The sequence below is a fragment of the Lissotriton helveticus genome, chromosome 7, assembly GCF_964261635.1.
Source record: "Lissotriton helveticus chromosome 7, aLisHel1.1, whole genome shotgun sequence".
In the NCBI taxonomy this organism is placed as follows: domain Eukaryota; kingdom Metazoa; phylum Chordata; class Amphibia; order Caudata; family Salamandridae; genus Lissotriton; species Lissotriton helveticus.
Window position 1 is genome coordinate 357,843,449 of NC_136068.1, and position 25,306 is coordinate 357,868,754.

Genomic DNA, 25,306 nt, shown 5'->3' on the forward strand with positions numbered 1-25,306 from the left:
AAATCGGATATCCGAACCCTACACGACCTTATTTTACAACAAACCAAGCCCACTCGCTATGTACAGGAATACAGTTCTTCCACACACTCCAAGACTTAAAGTCGCACCCATCATCGTCTTGCAAGTTCCCAGGCTCAGAGGTCTTCACATTGGAGCACTGTTCCCCACCCTAATTTCATTTCCCGCCCATTCAGGTTGTTAAACCCCCTATCTGATTTAGAATTAGGGGTCCTTCTTTGCTCTTACGAGCTACCGTACCGTCCACATAGTGTTGGACTTCCAGCTACCACATATACAGACTCCCGTATACAATCTATTCCGATCGACACATACAGAGCCACCAGACACAACTCCAGAGGCATTGTGGAAAACAACCTCACTAGAATCCCCCTTACAACCGAACCCACCACAGTATCCATCAAGCCGAGGCTAAGCTGTATCCTCCTACATTGCAGATCCGCTTCTAGACATGCAGCTGATGTAGATGACCTACTTATCACTAATGAACTAGACATTCTGATCCTGATGGAAACCTGGTTAAATGAAACATCTACTCCCATCATGGAAATCCTGTTACCACCTAACTATGACATCACGAGGCTAGATAGAACGGACAGGCCAGGCGGTGGGATAGCCTGCACACACCAGATCAGCCTAACAGTGACCAACTCCAATGCTCCCGGTTTATCCTCCTATGTTTAAACATCGCCAACAACAACAAACAAATATGCTCTTTACACACTTTCTACCACCCTCCTAGAGATAACCTCACATTCATTGAACACTTCATGGGCATTCTAGGGTCAAATGACAGCCAACAAAATAAGCACATTTTCTTGGGGGACTTTAACCTGCACTGGGATGACCAGAACGACTCAGGGGTAAACAGCCTCAAGCTTTCCTCGCTGACCTTAATCTTAACCAAATATGTAACCGCCCCACACACGACAAAGGTGCAACTCTCGACCTAATAATCTCCAAAGTTGATACCACTCAGCTCGACTCGATCCTCCCCTGCGACTGGTCTGACCACCATATCCTTACTTTCCAAGTCTTGGAAACTGTTAAACGACTCCCAACACAACCCATGAGAACTAATATATTGAAGAGAAACCTGAATAACGTCAGCTCTGGCCTTATAGCATCAGCTAATTCCAACCATCTTTATCCCCCGGAAGATCTTGTTGATGTACAGGGGCTGATCAATCACTACTGTCAATCTATGAACAACCTAATAGACGAAATAGCACCCCTTCAACTGAAAAGAACTTCTACAAAAGACTCAAAACCCTGGTATGATGGGAGACTAAATGAAGACAAACGCTCTCTTAGAGTTATTGAACGACAATGGAGAGCCGCCCCCTCAGCTGACCATCTCAAGCTTCTTAGGATCTCCAGAAACGCTCTTTTTAGAAAGATCAGAAAATCTAAAACCGTCTTCTTCAGGTCTCAACTAGACCTAGCCAAGAACCGCCCCGAAAAGCTATTCGATCTTATCAAAGCCCAGAATAAGAGCCTACTAAGTCTCCCTAAGGCTATACCACTTTCTCCACCGAAATTGTGATGGATTTGCCTCCTTCTTCGCTTCTAAAACGGAATCCATTAAATCAGATCTACTCAAAGACTTCCTATTCGTCTCAGCCTTGAAAAAGAACCCATCACTGAGCTTGGCTGGTGTCCAAGCTAATGACCTCCCAAAATGTAAACTGAAAAACAACGCTACTTGGTCCCACTTCAACACCTACAGTGAAGATGCCATTTTAAAGACGCTAAGCGCTCTGAAAACCTACACTCATTTCACAGACCCACTCCGGCTAATTACCTAAAAGACTTAATTCCTCTGTTACTACCCCTCTGGACCAAGATCATTAATTTGTCCCTCCTTCAAGGAACTATCCCAGACATCCTGAAATCAGGTCAGGTTTCGCCTATCCTAAAGAAACCTACAGCTGACCCCTCGGACCCAAATAACTATCGTCCGATTTCTAACATTCCTATGCTACCCAAACTCCTGGAAAAATGCGTTAACATTCAGCTGAACAGCCACATTGATCAATTCAACCTACTTAACCAATTCCAATCAGGCTTCATAGCAGGTAACAGCACTGAATCAGCCATGACACATGTATTAGACGACGCTCTGAAACTCCTAGACCAAAACTAAGCCTGTCTACTAATCCTACTCGACCTGTCATCAGCCTTTGACACCGTCAAACACGACAACCTGCTTGATCTCCTTAAACACAGAATGGGAATGTCTGGAACTGTATTTAACTGGTTCACCTCTTTCCTCCAAAATAGATCCCAGAGAATCATGGTCAACCAATCCCTGTCCAACCCCATGTCAGTCACCTTAGGAGTTCCACAAGGCTCCTCCCTCTCACCCACCCTTTTCAACCTTTTTATGGAACCACTTACCGATCTTCTCAGCCTCGCCAAGATTCACTTCCACATGTATGCAGAAAACACCCAAATCTACATCAAGATCCACTCACTTGATGACATCAAATCGCTCAACTCCACTCTACAAAAAACCCAAACTTGGCTGGCCAAAAAACATTTGAAACTAAACTCCCTCAAAACAAAATTCCTCTTAATCGCTCCTCTAACAAAACTCCCACTATCTTGGATTGGATGAAGCACCTAACAGCCCTCAATGGACAACCTCTCGTCGTGGACTCAGCAAAATCGCTAGGGGTAACGCTTGACAGTAACATAACCATGCAGAAACATATCAGCGCCTCCACAAAAGGAGCTAACTTCCACCTGAGGACCCGAAGTAAATTGAAATCTTTTCTGCCCGCCTACGATTTCAAACAAGCAGTTCAAGCCCTAGCAATCCCTCGCGTGGAATGTGGTGTGCTAATCTTATGCGGCCTCCGCAGGTCTTCGACAGCCCCGCTAAAAGCCATGATCAACTCAGCTGCGAGACTCATCAGGGGTTCAAAGAGAAACTCTCACATATCCACAGACTTGGGAGCCCTCAACTGGCTACCATTTGAAGCCAGAATCCATCTGAAAACCGCTTGTATGACGCACAAGGCCCTCTACCACAACGCCCCACACTACCTAGCGCAGAAACTGGTGCTCTCAGCGGGCATCAGAACCTCCAGGAGTGCCAAGACTCTTCTTCTAAAACCACAACGATTTGCCAAGAAAAAAACCTATAACAGATCCTTTTCTGGGATGGCTCCTAGGATCTGGAATGCTTTGCACAGTGAAACAAGAATTAACCCTTCCTCTGCCGCATTCAAAAAAGAAGTGAAAGCAATCCTCATGGCTAAATTCACGTGAACTCTATAACGGCTTACTGTATTGTTTTTCGTGTGATGTTTTTTACGCTCCATAGTTGACCTTCTGTTAGCTTAGTCTCTACGATTATGAGCTGTGTATAACTTTTTTCACTTAGATCGTGATATGTTATTTCGTGCTTTCCACATATGACTTGTAAAGCGTTATGTTACTCGCAAGAGTCTTGTCGCGCTATATAAAACCTTCAAAATAAATAAATTAAAAAAAAAATAATAATATTGTGAATGACTACACTCCAGTCCCCTCCCTGTGTCAGCCATGGGTGGCCTATCGGCTGGATGATAAGTAACTAGTATTTTCAAATTACTCAGTATGTCATCACTCATCATCATCATCATCATCACGTGATTGACATGATGTTGTGCCCCCGTTTCTCCACATCTATAAGCATGTCATCATTAATCATCATCATGTGCCTTATATTATTGCAGTATTGTAGTCAGGGTGAAAGTGGAATTTTCTGAGCATTTGCCATTGATTTAACAGAGTATGGCCATAATGGAAATATATAATAAAGCTTCTCCACATACAGAGTAGTGAAGTACATGAGTCTGCAACACAAGTATGTCTGAAGGGCACAAACTGGCTGAGCTAGCATGCATTGCCTACAAGATTAATTGAGCTAAACAAGAGAGAGAGAAAAAGAATATTTCTACTGTACTCCATAGTGCCTGAAAGTATTATCATCCCATCCAAATCTTAGGGGCAGAGGAAGTGAAGGGAGGAGGAGAGGCTACCACAACTGCTAGTGCTGCTACTGTGCCACTATAATGTTTATGTGTGTAATTAAATTTTGTGGTACTGTTTTGCTAGGAGTATTGGTTACAATGTTCTTTTTTTCTTCCTTTCTTGATATAGCTACTCTTTCCCTATCCCAAACCACTAGAAAAGGATTGGGCGGCCAGGGCCCAGCAAAGGAAGCTGGAGGCCATCCGTGACAAACATCACCAGCTGGTTGTCCTGGCAGAGGAGGAGGTGGAATATGGAGTTGCCGTAAATCCGCAAACCCCGCAAGCGAAGCAGATTTTAACGCCCAGGGTTAATAAAACCACCATTTTGTATTAAAAAGATAAAATGTAAACACTTCGCTCAGCGTTATTTTTAGAAATAAATATATATAAACAGTCCATCCTGGTGTGCAACTGCAACCAGGGTACAAAGTGCAGCTTCACAAATCAGAGGTAAAACAATTGATACATGTAGAGCAATAAAAGAATATGTTTAACACATTATGGATAAGAGGGAGGGAACATTACAATAATTCCTATTCAGGTACCCCTACTGTTAGACTCTGATTGCAATCCCCTGCAAACCTCCTTAAAATGTTCAGCCCTCCAATGGGCAACATCATAGGGAGGCTAAGAACGATAAAGTGCACATGCGTAACTTATCCATAAAACATAAATAGCCAGCTTATGAGCCCTACAGCAGTTGTGTGCGATCATCATGCTGCTGGGTGCTGTGACATTCTTGTCTAGGTCTTTTGTCTAATAAGTCATGCATGACTTAACAACTATGTCACGCAGCACACATATGGAAGGAGCTCTGGAGTCGGCCTAATAAGTGCCTAAAAGAGCAGCGGGCGAAGCCTTGCTATGTCGCAAATCGATCGCCTATCCACATCGAGCACAAGGTGAGTAAGGGGAATGTTTTGAGGCAACATCACTAAAGCCCCTCAAAAACGTATGCTCAGATCTGCAAAGAACGTGGGCCTTGTCAAAATCCCTATAGCTTTGCTCCATATAGCACTGCCCTGACTAATTTGGCGTCATAAACCTGGAGGGCTGGAGGAACTGGTCTGCTATGTGAGGAATAAGCATGAGCGCAAAATCCGCTCCGATCGCGGATTTTGCGGATTTTCGGTAAATCCGCGATCCGCAAACTCTCGCGAATTTACCGAGAATCCGCAATCCGCGATCGGAGCGGATTTTGCGGTCAAAAGTTCAAGCCTAACATAATTTACGATGGCGCCGGCAAGCTGCCAGCGCCATCCTCAAATGGTTACTTAATTAGCTTCGACAGGAAGCTCTAACAGATAAGATAAAGCAGGGGCTCGAGCGCCTGCTTTATTTTATCAGTTGGAGCTTCCTGTTGAAGCTAATTAAGTAACTTTTGCAGGATGGCGCTGGCAGCTTGCCGACGCCATCGTAAATTATTTACATGGTGTGTCTTCTTGAATAAATATGTGCCCTAGTTGAAGCTTAAATTCAGTGACTCATTCATTAGCCCAAAAATAATCGTGAGCGTTGTGGAGGCTGGGCAGGTGTGCCTTGTTCCCAAATATACCATGGGAAATCCGCTGTGATGCTGGCCAGAGGCATTTGCATCTTTGGCTTTCACGTGCGCAATCCCCCTGCTGTTGCTGTGACCAGGGGCTTCTCTCTCTTAATCTGCTGCTCTGATCGGTCTCTGACCTTTTGTATACACACAAGGGGCATGTGCGCTCGCATGGAAGCCCCGTCCGTTTGGCCCCGCCCACACACTCGAGGTGTGCACCCGCCCGTCTTCCCGCCATTTACCCACTATGATGGACATTTCACTCAAGGGACCCCTGCACACTTCGGCGCGATTGCATAGTAGTAACACACACTTGGTCGCTGGAACTAGTTGAAGCGCAAATGCAGTGACTCATTCATCAGCCCAAAAAAAATCGTGAGCGTTGGGAGGCTGGGCAGATGTGCCTTCTTCCCAAATATACCATCGGAAATCCGCTGTGATGCTGGCCAGAGGCATTTGCATCTTTGGCTTTCACATGCGCAATCCCCGTGCTGTTCCTGTGACCAGGGGCTTCTGTCTCTTAATCTGCTGCTCTGATCGGTCTCTGACCTTTTGTATACACACAAGAGGCATGTGCGCTCGCATGGAAGCCCCGTCCGTTTGGCCCCGCCCACACACTCGAGGAAGCCCCGCCCCCAAATCCGCCGATCCGCAAAATCCGCGGATTTTGCGGATCCACGATCCGTGAATCCGCAAATTCGTGAATCGTGGATCCGCAAAATCCACCCATGCTTAGTGAGGAACAGTGTTCCCTCCCAAGTGATCCCGCTACTCGCTTGAGGCCCATCAACATTTTTGCTAGGTGGGATTTCCATGATATCTTGTCAGAGAGTCGAACACCAAGATGTGTGGCAACTCTTTCCAAGGGGGTCCCACCTACGAGGGGTCTACCTTGGTAGGACTTATGGGGGTTAAAGGTCATAAATGTGGTCTTTGAGGTGTTAATAACCAGCCCCCTGATATTGCAGAAAAGTTGGAACCTATTGAGTGGTCGATGCAACCAACAGGGTGTCGTCTGCGAACAGGAGGGTCTGTAACTTTTCACCCCCCAGAGTTGGGTGCGTCTGTTGGGTCTTCTAGCTGGAAGCTAACCACTCCATTCATATAAAGTGAGAAGAGAGTGGGAGCCAAAACACAGCCCTGTCGAACTCCCCTGTTGACAAGAATATGCTCAGCCAGCTGTCGTTGCATCCCCCTCCTAATCTGAGCATAATTCTCTTCGGGTAGCCGGACCACAAAGTTAAGAATAAATAAGGGGATCCCCATGTCTTTGAGTGCCAGCCATAATGTACTCCTAAGAACTAAATCAAAGGCAGTCTTTAAATCAATGAATTCTAGGTAGGTAAAGACTGCCCTTGTCGATCGCCACCGCTTTCCAATAGATGAGTAGGGGCCGAAACGCTGAGTCAATTGTTTCCGTCCTTGCCCTAAAGCCAGCCTGATACTATGAAAGAATGGCATTGTCATCTGCCCATAGCTGGATCCTCTGCAGCAGGACTCTGCTAAAGACCTTCTGCAATCAGGCTTATGGGCCGATAGTTTGAGGGATTGTCTTTAGCTCCTTTTTTTAAAAATCGGGACCACCTCTGCTCCTTTACAAGACCCAGGAACTGGGGTGGTATTAGCTTTTGCATTTGCCAGGAGAAGGATATAGCGTGCCCAGCTCGGAAAATCTGCAAAAAATATATCTCCTGGTATGCCATTGGTCCTGCTGCTTTAGATGGCACTATTCTGCCTATTGCGGCAGTTAAAAAGCTCGTCGTCTGAGAGGCGCCCGTATGACTCGGCTGCCTCTGCTAGGGGCGAGACCTCAAGAGTTCAGTAGAGCCTTCGGAAGTGGAAAATAACTTGGCGTCCTTCACTGTACTTGCTTCCTTGAGTTGCTGCCATCGAGATTCATTCTATGCTATCTTTGCCAAAGCAGCCTTAATGCGCTTCCTGGCAGTTTTAATCAAGGGGAAATCTTATCTTTAATTACGGCCCCTCTTGATGTCATACTGGGCTTATGGTCCGGCCTGGGGGCTCAAAAATATACATTAAGTCGATCAAAGGTACAAGAATAAACCATAGCTACATCAGCCAACCCACCTTAGCTAGTGACCACAGCCTGGAGCTCAAGTATACCTACTGCCAGGTCATGCCATATGGCTATGCTCTTGGATTCTTGCAGAGCTTCCTTTTCTTTTGTCTGAAGCACTCCACATGAGATCATGTGTTTTCCAGCTGTCTCCCCACTATGCTTTTCTTCCCCTCTCTGTGCTGCTATCTCTTGCCCTCATGATTCTCGACCACCCCCCCTATGATGTGCCTGCCATTGTGTGTTTCTTCATTCCATTAATTTTTTTGCTGGTGTGCTTCTACCCCTCCCAGGGCCACGTTACTTTCTCTCTCTGCTTTTCTCCCCTCGTGCCCTTCAGGTTGCTTCCCATCGATCTGTGTCCTCCATGTATCTGCTAGCTGCCCATGTTGCTTCTGAACACCCCATTGCTTCCACCCGCCCTTGAAAAAAAAGTCACTTTGAACATTTCTATCTACCAAGCCAACTCAGACCGCTTCATAATAACGAAAAAAAAGCATCTACTTTATTTTTTTAGGTCTATGCATGTATGATGCACATGCCTACAAAATGACATAGGCACTGCATCATAATTGTTTTATTCTTTACATAGCCATACTGCACAGCACTGTGCAGCATTGTTGAAGGCCACTGACAAAGCCAATAGTTATCAAAGTCTAAACCTATTGGCTTTAGACTCCTCAAAGTTATTGCTTGGAAATTAGCCTTCATTTACTGTGCCTTTTTGACTATTTACATTTTTTTTGTCAGGTCATGTTTTCTAGACCTTTTGCTTACTGTATACTTTTGATGTAATTTCTCACTGAATACACCATCTAATGTACAGTATTTTTATCTTTTGTTAAAAAAATACCCCAATGGTCGAAATAATTAAATAAATTAGCAAACTCGTCAGTCTGCCGCTGAAGTTCCACACTTCTCAGGATGTCTTACCAAGGACATTCATTTGCAGGTATCAGCTGCCAAAATTTCACATGTGAGAAGTTAGAGACAGTTAGACGACCGTTGCCCACTTTCATAACGGGTTGCTGTTACGATTGCGTTTATTAATTTTGGGAGAGTGGGTACCTCTACCAACTTAATAAATTCTGTCTGGTTAGGTAAAAGCACAGTTCTAAGAGAACGTCTGCTCAGCCCCAGTTGCTATAGCACAAGCAGCAAGCTTGTTAAATTGAAAGAGTACAAATAATTTTAAATTAAAGGACACAATACACTAAAATAGCCAAACCAATAGCCAAACCAATTGAGGAACATAGAGGAAAGGTTAAAGATAACAAATTACACTAAAATACCTAAATTAGGTTAAGGGGAACTAGAGGTATGAATTCTAAGGCAAAAAGCAACACGAAAAAAGTCAAGGGCCAATCAGAAAGAAGAGTTCATGGTTCAACAAATTCTAGGTGCAATGTAGTGTTCACTTCAATACAACAGAGATTGGACCCACCAAACAAGCCATCGTGGTCGAAGTGTTTTCCTTTGAACATGTTCTCTGAGATGGATGTCAAAATATTCCAGCAGGACATGGCCAAGGCTAAAGCTGAAGAGGGCCCTTCAAGCCAAAAATGTCATTGTTGAGCTGCCTCTGAAAACACAGATTTTAGTGCCCAAAGATCAGAGCATGACAAACCTGTTTTTTATAGCCGCTGAGGTCACATAGCTTGTTGGACGGATTTGCTGTATTGCCCTTTCCAACTGGATTTTAATCTTTGAACTTTGTATTTTTTTGGGAAATCTTTCAGCAGGCCAATACTGTCAGCCTAGCTATAATCAGGCAGAGCTCCACAAACTCCTGTACCTTTGCCGCAAGAGGCAGCTGGACAGTTTTCATAGTGGAAAAATGTTTGGGATGATCCTGGTTTGCATGCCCGCTTTGGATACAACATCCCCAGAGAGTTCTCTGAACCTTGTCCTCAGTCTCCAAAGATGAAAAAAACAACTAAGTCACAACTTTTTCTGATTGTTAGAAAAGATCTTCCTGGTCCAGGCACAGGGTCTCTCTCCAGCCATATCCTTTGCAGGGTCCAACCGTCTGTGGTCAGCTGGGATCTCTTTGAATCCATCTGCTATTTTGTCTCTGAACCAAGCAAACAGGAGGCTGACCACTTAAACATTGGAAAGCAGTTTCAGTGCCTGGTTGCTTTTAGGTTCTTGAGTCCTTGACAGAGTGCGCTTCTTCCAGCAAGAGGCAGGAGTCTTCTTCCAGCAGGGCCTTCTACTGCAGATAACTCTTCCCAGGTTCAGGGCTGATCAGAGGAGGTGGTGGATGAGAAGCCAAATTTAATTTATCCTATGCACTATTCAGGTGATTCAAGAATTTCTGCCACCCAATACAATGTTCTTGCAGTTCCCGTGCTTTTGTTTGCAGCACTTGCTCTTCCCCTTAGTATAAAATTACCCAGGAGACCCTGTTTCAAGATGGCAGAACCTAGCTACCATTAGTCCGTCCTGTTTCCTTAGCCATTTACATATTTAGATGAGCTCTCCTCCCAGCTGGCCATCTCACAGTGTCAAACGTGGTTCTCTTCCTAAGGTGACTGGAGCCTGGCAGCCTTGAAATGCATAGGAGAAGCCATTCCTGGTACCTCCAAGTTCAAATCAAATCAATTCAATTCAATAGTCTTTATTTAATTGTAAAAATCATCAAAATGTACATATAGCGTACATTTGCAATTTGAAACACCCTTTTTATGATTATTGAAAAATAACAAAGCAAGGAATTGTAATGTAAAACTGCAGCTATTAAAAACATGCCCAATAAAATACAAACTTCTTGGGAAGGTAACAATTGTATAAAACAGAGGGCAGGTCTGCAGTTAACAAAATCATAAGCCTTGAATTACAAACTGATATGTAATTTGTAAATAAAACTCATGGAAAGCAATGATGTAGCAAAGAACATGGAGAAGAACCTTCACAAGAGAAAATCATTATCTAAGCAGAATCACACTGGGAAAAAAGGAAAACAAAGGTAACTGTGGATGGAACCCAATCTAAATATTGTTAAAAGAGTTCTCGCCCAAAGATGTATCTGCAGTTCTAAATATGGTTGGCAAGGTAGCATATAGTTTCAGAGACGGGTTATTAAACTTCTTACTTTCTCTAAAAGAACTCATGCTCTCCACAAAAGTATTCTTGACCCAGAGCTTGTTTAAAAAAAATTGGTTGTGATTTGTAAATAAAGATAGCATGCGTAACTCTTCAGCTACAGATATAGGGCATAGTCATAAATTAAACAAAAATCTCAATAATCTGTCCATTTAGATTAGTAAGAATGTTGTTTCAAACAGATATCGATAAGAGTACCAGTGTAATGTTAATTAGATCCTCTACTTAACTGAGGCCCAGTTTCTCATAGGTAGAAAATGGGGACTTCTTGGAGGCAAAGCTAAAAGGCGTTTGCAATAAAGATATTTGACAGTTAGGAGATTAGACAATTGACTATGCCCTAAATCCAAAGACATAACCCACCACCTAACTAAATCTCTATCCCTGACATATGAGACAAGGGGAACATGAACTCTCTGAGTTATAGTTGCACCGCAAATACAAGAACTCAGAAACTTTCCAATTCAGCTTACCTTTCAAATGTAGTGGTCTAGTCTTCAAATTGTTTCGAGCCACATGCCATGTAAAATGTTTTGGTCGGCCAAATAATTCATTCATGAAAAATAGAAAATTATCAATTTGCCCTTTAAGCCTGTTGGGGGTGCACAAAATAAGAATGCCAAAAACATTGTATAACAGTCTGCCAAAGTAAAACTGGTAGTGCAACGTATGTCCCTTTTTTCTGTCAACTGTTCCTGTCCACTCCCTAATAGATAATCCTGGGTTTAAAGGCAGGCTATTGATCTCTGAGTCAAATCTATTAAATCTCCCAACCATGGAAGTGTGTTCCACCTCTGAAGGTGTGATGAGTAGCAGACCTTTTGTAAGCCAGTTCTGGCTCCGTTGCCTAAAGTACATTTTTAAAAAGTTACTTCTCCACTTAAGGCATAACAAATCTGATTTTCCATTAAATCCGATTTTGAACAATAGGTAGATAATACCTTTGAAGCATTTTAAAGTATTTTTCTCAGCAGAGATAGTAAATCAAGATTTTAATATGATCTAGACATGTTCTGGGATAAGTGCAGCAAGGCCTACGTAGTGAAACAGCATTTGGTTGCATAGGCACGGTAGCCCCAATACATTATTTGCCCTATCTTTATATATTAGCACTTGCCTTGTGGGCATACAAGGCACACTTAAGGTATGACATATGCATATATAAAAACTAGCATTTTCTACTTGGAAAAAGTGCTTTTTCATGCCAAGTGTCACTGCAGTACATTTACTTTGTAGCCCAGCCATAACACTCTGGTGTTCCTGGCAGATATATATTTTTGTCATACATGTGGGTGATGTAAATGCACAGAGCGGCACACATAAAACATTTCACTTGTGTTACATAGGTGCATTTTCTATGCCATATACATGAGTCTTACTAGACAGTTAATTAGACCAATTTTGCCACTAACATTTTAGGTCCAGAGCACAGACACTGTCACAGATTAGCATTGTCACAGCACATAGAGTACAAATACCAGAAAAAACAGTGTCCAATAAAAAATGAAAATGTATGATGACCATTGGGACAAGGTACAATTGCTGCATTGACACTTCCCAACTTCATAGGCAGACTATTTTTTCACAGCGGCATATTTATCATCATTAGTGGATCATTACGAAATGTGTCCTCACACCAACACAAGTGCACACACACACTCGCACAGCTGATACCTGATTTTATGATTGCACCATTGAGATCAATTGATCTTACTAATCTAGAAATCACTTCAAATATTGCAAACTGTTTTATTAACTTTGCTTTTGCAAACTGTGGGATGTACCAACATCCATTTATCAATAGGAGATATATAAATTAAGGAAATATTTGCTAGAGTGGGAATCAGTTTAAATAAAACTCGGTTTACCATCAGACACACACAGGACTGACCTTTGGCCATTGTGGCTGAGAAGATCAGGGGCAAATCATCACATAATGAGTTATCACAATTTCTATCTAACTTTAGTCAATAATTATAAGAAGAGTTAAGGGTTTTAATATTTCAAGTATTAGTAAATTGTTTTTATTCAGATTAATGAGTTTTATTCTTATTAGTTTGAAACCAATCAAACTTTTACAGAATTGATAAAGAAGTAATAATTAGTTAAATCAAATGACAAAGCGTGTTCATTAAGGAAGAAAATCCCTATTCTAAGACTTGGGCAAAAGGTGTCAGTAGGAACCCATAAACAGCTGAGATTTGTAAGAGAATGAGATCAAGCATAAAGCTCAAAATATATCAAATAGTCATCCATCGATCAAAGCAGAACGTTTCATAAAGAAAGATTCATGAAACTCAGTGGAATGTGCAGTAGCAGCAGCAACCACAATCAATAGGATGGCAGGAGAATGGGTAGAAAAATGGCATAAAAGTAGGCCTTTGGCATATTGTAGAGTGAGGTTAACCTACTCTAGGAGCACGTACTATTATAAACAGTCAAATTAATATTGCAGTTAACGGTGCATCTTCTTGTCCTCTCATCTAATCATCTTTCTGGGTTCTTCTTAGGAACAGGTTCACTCCTCTCCTTCTCACACGGACACAATGGTGTACAGACAGTGACCTTCAAGTGTGAAACATTTTTGTTTCAGTCTAAATTGCACGTAAGGCTTCTTCATTCTAAACATTCTTTCCCACAATTGAGACTACATTTTAAACCAACTAGTGACTCAAATGATAGGTTAACTAACAATGGGATATGCAAATATCATAACATCTGTAGTAACAAAAGAAACATAATTTTCACAGATTCATCAGTTGTGAATAAAACAAGCATGTTAACCCCTTCCCTGAGCATGACGGAACCACGCCGTCATGAGCCACGGGTGACATGTGCTCATGACGGCGTGGTTCTGTTATACTGCGGCCCTCCGCCCACGCAGCACTGATTCCTTGCCTGTACGGGTAAATTAGTGAGTGGGCGGGGTCGTGAAGGAACCACGCCGTCATGAGCACAGCTCGCCCGTGACTCATGACGGCGTGCTTCCGTCACAAGCATGGCTGAGCCAGCGCTCAACCCCCCCCCCCCCCAGCGCCGCGGTGGGATTAGCGCATCGGACAAGGGGTTAAAAGGAGGTCAAGTTCAGTTTATGTGCTGCATTTTATTCGATTATTGTTCATAATTCTGCTAAATAATACATTCTAAACAAGCATTTTAATATTTTCTTCGTATAGGAAGAAACATCTTGCAGAGTTATGTGAAACGTGTATTTAATAAACATGATCACGGAAGGATCAAGAATTTAAATGTAATACATGCATCATCACATTTTAGTCAAACAACTTTCTAATCAAATGCTGCTTTAAACCGCTTTGAGGCCTTGTATGTGTAAGTGTGGCTAAACACTACATTTTCTACTTTTTAAAATGCATTTGGTTCATTTAAGTCTGCACGTTAATATTACACATAAATATTTTCACTATATCATTTTGTGTTTTGCTAAAAAAAGTAAGCCTCTTTAGTATATTTATCCTCATTAGTGGAACATGATGAGATTTGCCCTCACATCAACACAAGTGCACACACTCACTCATCTAATACCTGATTTTATGATTGCATACTTGAGATCAATTGATCTTCCCACCCTAGAAATCACTTCAAATATTGCAAACTGTTTTATTAACTTAGGTTTTGCAAAAAGTAGGACGTACAATATACTTTATAAAAGAAGGGTAATATAAATTGAGGAAACAATGTAAAAAAATGTAATGTATCTGGACTGTCCTCCAAAGCAGGAGCTCACTTTACTGAGGTACTACTGTATCACACCATTATATCACTCAAAAAGCATACATTCAAATCTCAAGGTTGTGGATATCATTACTGCAAACTGCCCTCATAAAGACACTTATGTGTAGAGAAGAAAAACACCTATTATCATATGACGTGAATTACATTACAACCTTGCTCCCCTTGAAAACTGGTAAAAATTAATAAATCTCTATTAAAACAATTGTAAAATCTGCCTGCCTTGTAATGTAAAATATCATTGTTATGTTTGACACCGGTAAATCCTACCTTTTTTCTTTACCAACAATTGTTTCCTTTCTCAAATATGTTTTTTTAATGACTATTAAAGGTATGGTCTTCATGCTGTCAGCAAACAATGATGGATTGACTGGTGTTTCATCTCAGATGTAAAAATATGCAAAAAACGGTTATAATTTCCTGAAAAACATGGCACAGTGCATTTATTGTAGAGTATGCTGTGAAAACGCTAATCTCTCGACTATTTCCACACATGGTACTAGATAGGGCTGTCAGTGAGGCCTGAGATCTTTGCTTCTTACTGCAAGTGTAATGTCCTGTTACTTTTAGAGTTATACCCTGCACACCCTGCTATGCGCAGTAACCTTGACTGCCCCTTTTCTTGGAGCGTGAAAACATAATTTTAGTGGCCAGATCAGAAAACGTTTTTGATTGGCAATATTTTTATAACTTTGGTGATAAGTTAAAGAAGTGGTTGGTGGAAACACCTTTTAACAAAATATTTCTTAAAGGAATTGTTTGGAGATGATAATGTGTCATAAGTATATTTACGATTATATATTGTTGCCATTTTCTTGTGTTGGTGATGTGTTGTTTAGTGTGCTGGGGTGTTTTTGTGCAGCATTTTTGTAATGTGATTTTGTGTTGTACAGTGGTTGTTGTGTTGCATTCTGGTTTGATCTTTTTAATATGCCGTACGATGTTATATTGGAATTGCTTTGTTAAAGTCATCGTTTACATTAAATATGTCAACAAAAGATGCTACATTTACAGTTAAATTACTTTAAAGTTTCGATGACAAGCAACCATTTACTGCTGTCTCATGTTGTCAAACAGCACGCCTTCAGAGCTGAAAACTTTGACAGAGTTCAGTCTTAGCACTTCCTGGGCTCACTTTCTGTGCAAAGGCTCCAGGACCTACAGCTTAAAACCTTTAATTAGACTCTGCAGTCTTGGGAAACTGCTCAGCAATGACGAGATGTGATTGACTCTCAGCAACATATCTAGCACACACTGTGAGAGCAGCATCCCTGGCTGGTAAGAGGGCAGATGATATTCAATACACAAAACCACTGGGACTCTTCGCAAGACTGAGGAAAAAGAGGATCTACCTGACCCCAACCCGATTACCTCTCACAGCAAAGATGGAGCATCGAATACTCCCCCCAGCCACAGCAGAACCTGCCCAGCCAAGTTGGACCCTATCAATACTATCTTCATAGCTTCAACTCACCATGACACACCCAATCAGATTTACAATCTACTCAGAGTAGGAAATTGCCAATTTTAAGCAGAATAGTCCATTGAATCAGGATTGGCCTTTTATTAGAAGTTATAGGAGCTCAAAACTGCAATACCCCCTTGGGGGTGGAGTGGTGTTACCATCTACAATTGGTAATAGTGGCTTGGCATCATCTTCTCTAGGTTCCGGGCAGCTTGTAATGAGGGTCTTTTTAGGTCTTAGCCAGGCAGCACATTTGCTGTCTCAAAGAGACTGCTGTATTCAATATGTGGGCCTATGCTCACCCTTAGGCTTCCTATTTGTTGGCTCCACCGTCTCTATCATATTCTTTCTTCACATTTGTCCATGGCATGCATGCGTCATGCCTCCTCCTCTGCTTAGCCCTCTCCGAGAGCATGGACCAATTACTAATATACATCCACTGCTCCCATTTTATGAAATCGTTTTAGGACCTACTTTTTTCTTTGATTAAGAGCACTTAACACAAGTGCTCATGTTTTCATTTGCTCCGAGTTCCATTTCTGTAAACAAGCTTGTAAATCTTGTTCTTATCTCATCACATTTGCTCTGCATTCAAAGACCGAGGTCAAATGTCAGACGCTGTTTTCCGAGGGGCCTGTTTACTTTTCTTTCTCTGATTTCAAAGTGAGAGGATTTTTTAGAATGAATGTCCTGGTGTTGCTTTCCTGTGTCCCACCCCCTCCCGCTTCACTGTTTGACCCGTCCCCCCAGTCTCTCCTCTCATCACTGCTTGTTTATATTCTTCAACTGTCATGATTGCTTTCCCCATTCTGCTTTTTCCTTGTCCCCTCTGCCCCTCCCTCTTTGTTACTTGCCACTCTCGGCATGCAACTCCCACAAGTGGCGCAGGTACACAACTCAATAGTAGGCATTACCGAGAGGTATGATGCTGGTGTTGTTGTTCGGTACCCATCCTGCTGTACTATGAAGCTTCAGGATATATAACCAGTCAATCGTGCCTGCCTCGATTATGCATCCAAGAGTCAGTTCTTCTTGCTGCAGTCCCTTTTTAGTTTTCACCTGCACAGTGCTTGGGCTGTGCTTAAGAAATCTATTGTTATTAATATAAACTTAAAAGAGACTTACATCCTGTTTCCTCTCTTTCCTGACTTCTCATTGGTTCCTTTGTGTGCTACTTACCTTTCCACCACTTCTATTGGCTGTAGCATATTTTCCGGCATTTACCAATGCTTGTTCCTCTTCTGCTTCTCTTAACAGTGGCCCACCGCTGAAACACTGTTAAATCCGCTTTTGTTTAAATATATTTTCATTGAGTTTTGCCTTTTACTCTTGCAGCATATTTATATAACAAAATATCACCTAGAGAGATGTAGTGAATTGCATAGAATCACAGGATGTTGTGCGGCACCGCTGAGACTCGAAACCGGGATCCCCAGCTCTCGAGTCAGCAGCTCTGGTCCCTGTGTCACATCCTCTCCACATCTGTGTTATCTGGCAGGGAGCTCTTTCCTTCCCGCAGACGATGATTGGTGAACACAGCTCTTTATTCTTTACATAGGTGAAACCAATGCATTACCAAAGCTTGTTTATTTTCATGGTTGCTTGTTAGTGACTGCCTGGTTGTGTGGTGTGGTGTTTTTTTGCACTGGTTTTATCCGATACAATGGGTGCAGTCTCTAGCCTGTAAGAGTTATTTTTGTCATTGTTCATATTCTGTGTCAGGATGGTCTTGTTTTTCTCCTGGTTTGCCACAAGTGTCACTCTGGCATGGCCTGGTCTTTCGAGTCTACTGTAGTACACACTGCACGTGTATGCTGGAAGTTATACCAGGTTGGCAACCCAGGGGTAGAGGTAACCAGATGTACGACCTGCGTGGGTTCAAGGGTCAAGTCCTGTATCACGGGCTCAGTACGTCACAGTACAGGGGTTCATCAGTCCCTGGCCACCCTCCTAGGAAAGTAGCCTCCGCACAGCAGACTGCAGGTTCCACTGCTGCCTCTGGAACCGACCGGATCCTTGCAACTAGAGGAGATGGAGAGATTGTTGAACATCAGGCTCAAGACGAGCTGGTGAGACTCGGTACTGTCAGAATACACTTCTGCCTCTACTCACAGTTTCTAATGTAACAGCATCTTATGTATCCAATCACTGTGCCTCCAATGCCTTCGTCATTTCTTCTGCAGACACCAAGCCGCTTTTACCTAACACCCTTTCATATTTTCCCTGCCTCTTTCTCTATCAGTTTCTGTGCCTCCCTCTGTCTGCAACACGTTTGCTTGCACTCCTTTGTCTCACATTCCCTGTATGCCTTTATGATCATACGCTTCTCTTGCCTCTGCCCCCACCCTTCGGCTGACACCTCTTGTGTTTAGTCTCCATTCCAGCTCCCTTTTGGCTCACATTTTCTGGTATCACCCATTTGCATCTGGCACATGCTTTTTTAGGTCTCACCAGAGCCAGCGCATGTGCTGCTCTGGCGAGACATTTAGTTGGTGGGCTTTTAAAAGTCCTACCATGTGTGGCATACTGCGTGCGGTTACGCGCACAGGCACAAGCAGAGGCGCCATGTGGCTTTCTTCTCGTTCTGCCGCGCACGTGCCTCGTTCTGCCTCTATGTCTTGCTCGCCCCTCCCCCACCACAGAGCGCGTCTTACGGCCGCGCAAAATGAAACCATGTGCTATGCTACGCACGCACCGTGATCGCTTTCACTTTCACGGCTGCGCGGCCGTGTCGATTTCAAGGCCGCGCGGCCAATGCTTGTTTTATCACTGTAACTCTGCTGGGAGTCTGACCTTTTCACCCTCACACTTTCTGCGCACATTTACATTCCAGAACCATGTTGCGCTTCCGGCTTCAAGACTTAGGACTTTCTACAGCAATGTCCGATCCACTATATGGAAAATTCCAAAGTATTGTGCCTTTTTTAACCCTTGGAAAAAGTTAGCATTCAATTACATTATGTCTCCTTTAAAACCAATGCAAAGGAGGTTAATTTTGAACAGAATGAAACATGTTCGCAACTTAATTGGCGCCTTCTGCCTTCTGAAAATCGGACTGTGAGACCCTCTGCACACACGTCAAATTAGATCCTGGCAACCCACTGCCCATCATTTTATACCTTTTTCAGCAAGGCAAATAGATCATTCCTATTATTTTCTCAAGGAGGGGGTGTAAAATGCCACGTTTATGACTCCTTCCCAGCAGATGTTGACAGCTTGCAGGTGAGCGGTTTACAGGGAGGAGAATAAACTATTGACCAACTTCCTGAAACATTGCCACAAATGTGGTATACTCGTAAAAAGGCGTGTGGAAATCGGTTTGTTCATGCCCCAAGCAGCTAAGTTATCCTGTAACTCACGAGGGCTCGGCCAGTTCTCAGGTAGGTTTTATTTTTTATGAGAGAAAGCTCAAATTATGTAACATTGCACCTTTGCAGTGACATTATTGGCATTTTCTATGAAACCACAGTATTGCCAACGAAAAACATGTCAAGTGTTTCTTAAAACTTAATATACTATCATAAACTATCATATATTACGATATTCGTTGTGAAAGGCCTTTTCCCGCAAGAACACCTGCAAATGCTTCGAAATATATTTGTCCACGAAGGAAACGGAAGGTTAAGTAGTGCGCCCGACATTTCCTTGGTGCACCTCTTCCTCTCCCGTGGGATGCAGGACAATCCTTCAGGTCGAATTCCCATATCTCTGTTTGTGCCATTTATATGAGGCTGGGCTTGTCCAATCGCTCAACAGGTTTTCAGAATGAACATGGAATATGCAAGGAGTTTCTAATAAACTCATTATATGTAAATTGGGCTCATAGACATCCTGGGTCTCATTTATGAAGCCCTTGCTCCCTGATGTTTGGTGGCGCAGGAGCCACTTTTTTTGGCTTAACTCTGCCTCGTAAATATGGTTACCTTTAAGGCAGTTTTCTGCGTTAAAGGAGCGTGCGAAGTATGTTACTGTGGGCGTTCCCAGCAACATCCATGGATTTTTTACACTGTCCCAGATTTACAAGAAATCGTAAATCTGAGGCACTGCCTCTGGCATAAGGGAGGGCCAAAGAGGAGAACATTCTTTATTTCTCCTCGTTTTTCCATGTGTTCTGCAGCACACAGAAAGAGGAAAAAGCCTCTTGTGATTGTTTTTGTCCAGGAAGATTTTTCTTCCTGCACAAAAATAATTATCTCCGCAACACAACCATGGTGCAAAGGTGCCTGCGCTGGCACACAGCAGCCTATTGTGCGCCTGAACAGGGAAAAGGACAGGAATGCACCGCATCTGATAGATACCGCGCATTCCTGCCCTTTTCTTTTGCCATAAGGCAGCGCAGCAGGAAGGCCTGTGTCGCTGCCCTTTGGCAATACTCATAAATTAGGCCCTTTATTTCTATTTGGTGGCTCGACAATCCCAGCCCTATTCAACATACACCATCAACTGCATGTGGAGAACATTCCTTCGGTGACCAGAAGCTTTTTCAGGCCCTATATTTTTTGATGGGTGTCTCTGAAGAAAGTTTCTTAACACTGATAACGAAAACGTTGTCCTGAGGGATTTTATCTTCTCATGATGTGCATCAATGCTTTTGATATACTTGATCAGCTTACATTCCTTCTCTCATAATCACCTACGGACTATCAGTGTGTTCTTGTCTAAAGGAGACTGATGGTGTTTTGAGAAATCATGGTGTTACTTACGGTCCCAAAGATTACGATTTGCAAAATCACATGGTTTTCGACTGCAATACAGCAAGTCGCAATCTACAAAATGTACTTTGAAAGTCAGACATGACTTTCTGACCCACACAGTACCCTTTGTAACTCTTTGCAAATTGTAAGATGCAGAGTGCTTGAAACTGGAGCTCGCCCCTACTCCTGCCCATTCTGATTCTCACTGCCATGTATCAATGAGTTCTGACCAACAACCATTGATTTGAACCACAGCTGAGGGCATCAGGAGAGCAGACCCTATTAATGGGGATAACAAGCTCATCACCCAGTAACATTTTCGGAAGGTTTTTTTTCTTTCTATTTTTATTCAAGGTCTTTGCATTTTAAAGGACAGAGGTTGGAATAAAAACTAAAAAAATAGCCGTTCATCGAAGGTAGGGACAGAGGTCACAAACATCAATCCCTCTATTTGCAGCCATTTGAAATGAGGTGTAAACAAATCCTGCCTTGAGGAATGGGAAATTGATCTATACCGGTGTTGGTTGGCAGAATGTACTATTTACCAAAGTAAAGGCTGCCCGGAGAAATGAGAAAAGATTTGGGGGCAATGACAAGCTTACTATGGGCTATCAGGTGAGTATTAGACAGACCATGAAGGTTGCTTATCATTGGTGTTGTATCCTCTCCGACTGATAAAAGACAACTGTAAACTCACTGGTCGGATTATACGTAAGACAATGGTATCATTGATGTACTGCTGTTGTGCTGTTTGCAATAAAAACAAGCATTGCAATAGCTAATAGGTGTAGCTTTTGGGACCTTATAAGTATTTAGTAATGCAGCACAATATCCGTGGTGCAACAACATTAACTGTTGCATGGCTTAACACTTATAAGGTCCCAAAGGCGAGACTTATTGGCTATGCCAGTGCTTGTTCATATGTGGCCCCCAGCTCGCTTCGGTCTCACACCTTTTTCACAAGCGCACTTTCCCACTTCTGGCTGCCATACTTTTCATATTACCTACTCTATCACTTTCTGGCAGGCAGTTAATTCCCTATACTCAGTATTGTTAATGTGGCTGGAATTCTGTGAATCATACTGAATGTAATTAGGACCTGCCTGAGACAGTGCATGCACTGTACCTTGCAAGACATTTTGTGTTTACTTACAGGGCGCTTAGATCCTTAGACCCCTCCCATTACATACCACTGGCTCGCTTCTTAGTCACTCTTATTTCCTTGCGCCTCTTTGGTCAGCACTTCCTGGCTTCATTTCTTCTTTGTCTGTTTGTTGTGCTTACCGACTTCTTTTAACTTTTTTTCTTTTAGTTGCATTTGTATTTTACAGCACTGAATATGCATGTGTTTGTAAGCTGACTCCCTCCCTGTCTTGCTGTGTGCTGTTGCTTGCCCCGTTGTTATTGCTTGCCTCATTCTCCCACATTGTCTTGCTTCCCCATCCCCCTGTGCTCCTTCTGCGTTGTGTTGTTTTCCCTGCCCATCCCACCAGAAAATAGAGCCTTACGATGTGGCCTGCGCTGGCCGCTTCATAGTGCTTTTTCAAATAGCTTTTAGGCGAGACCTATTATCTTTGCCAATGCTTGTATGAATTGTGTATGGATTGATTACAGAACTCTGACAAAAGGTTGAAGTGGGCAGGATAGGAGGGGCACAATGTGCCTTTCCTTTTTTGATTTATGGAAAACCGTTCCCGTACTTTTTGTAAAAAGACTACCGTTCAACGGGCCGGTTAATTTCGAGTTTAAATGCGTGTCAATCAGGGAATCTCCTGTGCTCTGAAACTGAAGCCGGGCAGACAGCTAAACAAGCTTTCCTGTCAAGGTGGCTGCTTTCTTGAAAGAAATGCAAATGCACTATGAGTTGATCTGAAAATGTAAAAGGTGCTTGGAAACCGGCACTGCTGGCTTTAGTTGATCGAATCACTCGAAGCTTTGTGATGAAAAAGATGTATTCTTTTTGAGGGGTAGTGCAAAGAGTTAACAACTGAGCTGTGAAGTGCGTGCTTTCAATTGTAATTGTATTTATATAGCGCTTACTACTCCTGAAGGTGTTGAAGGGACACTAACGTAAAATAATTGCTTTATGTACAGTCTAGGTACAACTAAAATGCAAATTTAAAATAGTGACTTACATATTCACAGTGATTTCTGTCACAGGCTGTGACCTCATTGCACAAAAAATACACAAGTCACTATTCTCCTCTGCACAAACCAAAATGCATTTATGTGACTCTCTGGTTACACACAGACCTCAACAGTGCATTCATTAATAGAGGTTTCATAATGCATTTTAGTGCATTTCCCACTGAGCAATAACTGTTAATGTTGTTTTCCCGTTAATTTATATGTAGCTACCTGACAAAAAACCAAAAAAAGCTCAGAATGTTTTTTTAGCCACACCTTTGACCCCGCTCCCACACTCACTGACCCCACCCCCATTGCACTTCAAACGCTGATCTTGACAGAAATCTAAGCTGTCTCCAGCCAGACCTAGAAACGGGAATTAGTAAGTACTAATTAGCAAAAGAGCAGAACTATGAATATCTCTATTCAGCCTTCCAAACAAATACTCCTTGCGCTGCTTGAGAGGGCACAGCCCTTTGAAGCCCATGTCCTGGGTGACGAAGTACGAGATTAAAGGAAATAATGGCGCTGGTTGCTGTGGAAAAAGGTCTTCTGAGATTGATTGTTATAACCTATAAATGGCGGCGAGTATTTTTGGTGTTTTGAGACTGTAATCTTACATAACCGAGAGCACAGCAACCTCGGAGCATTTATCGGAAACAAAGTGTTATTTGTAAAATTCCAGGGCATTCTCAACTAATGGCTTTTTCAACACAAGTGCGGTACCACGGGGGCATGCTAAAGAACATAAAATTGAAGTGCAATTTTGAATCTTTTCAAGCTAAATGTGTCGCCATATGTGAGTGAGGATGGAGGCAGAGAGCCTTTACACAAGAGGAGATCCTGGGATCAAAACGAGTTCTTACTATTCCAGCCTGCTTTGAGAACAAAACACAGGAACCAAATGCACACCCCTTCCTACAGTGTCCGGTGTATTTCTAGTCAATAGTTATAAGCTTCACAGAGAAACTAAAGGCTTGCATAAAAAGTAAATGTTTTAAAAAAAAAAAATGTCCAAATATATACTGATCAATTTACGAAATATGAGTGGGCTTATATTAATGGATATGATCAGCTATCAGGTCAACTCTCTTTGGGTTCCTAATCTATATTTATTTTCTCAGTTATATATAGCGCAAACTCAACCCAAAAGTATTGGAGTACTATACAAGAACACCAGTTACAGTCAGAGTAGAACTGAGACAGAAAATGGTTCTAGGGACCAAAATATAAGTGGCCCCCATTAATAAATTAGATAGCTAAGCAACAGTGGCGTAACAAAACTTGAGGGGGCCCCCTGCAAAGTACATGGAGGGGGCCCCCCATTCTCAGTGCCAGTCAAGAGCTCTCAAGCCTGCGACCCACCATACTGCCCATGAAACACTTAAAAACATGCCACTCTATGTCTTTAGTCGACCCTCTCTGAAAACCAGGACATGTGCTAAAATTGTCGAAATCTAATGGGACAGCTGGTGAAAAACATGGATAGTCCTGGCAAATCCAGAACACCTAGTCACCCTAGCCCCTCCAGAAGTTGGTGGCTTGTGATCATCTCTAGTAGGCAGTGCTAGCTGCAAGGCAGGGGCGCCTAGTGAGGCACTGCAGCAGAGGCAGGAGCCAATGAAAAGTACAAAGAGGAAGGATGCAGCCATGGACTATCATTTAGAAGTCGCCAGGGATCACACCTGCGACACCTTGCTACCAATGGCACTCCCCTTGCGACCCATGGCACTCCCCTTGCGACCCATGGCAGATAGATCAAAATGAAGAGCAGAAGGCAAACAGAATGCCGATAAGAACTGTTTACTTTCAGAAACTTCTCGTTCTTCTGTCAGCCGCTTTCTGTTTTGTGAAATAAATATATTCATCCTGGCAATGTACCCTCTGAAAAACTTTCCTCGGTTGTCTTGATTTCAAAGATTAATACCATATACGGTCCTTAAAATGTAAAGCCTTATTTCTCTATTCTGGCCAGATAGATAGATTCCAAATTGCAATGCTTTGTAAAAGGAATAGATTGCCATGAATTGGGTGCCCCTGGTGACATTGCCTAGCTGGTAAACGTACTATACATTAATACCAGCCTAAGGGCCTAATGAAGAGGAGATTGTATATCTATCTGATAGATATTGAGAACAGAGCCAAACTTTGCAATTATAAAAACTTTTTTAAAATACATTATGTGATACCCCACCAAGTCAGCTATAACAGGTTTGACAGACTCTAGACAGTCCTGACCTTCGAGCCAATAGCATGTTGCATTTTTGGAGATGTTATTCATTTCCCTAAACAGAGTCGGTACAATCTAGCGCAGTTACAAAATTAATTAGGAATATAATCAAAACTGCACAATATATCAGAGCTAGTGAAGAAATACATTAAACACCCTTCTTTGTATTGAGAGAGCCTAAATAACTAAAAACAGACCGGAGCCTAAATAACTAAAAGCAGACCGGCTGTGTGCTTGCATTTTACAAAAAATGACTAAATCTATGTACA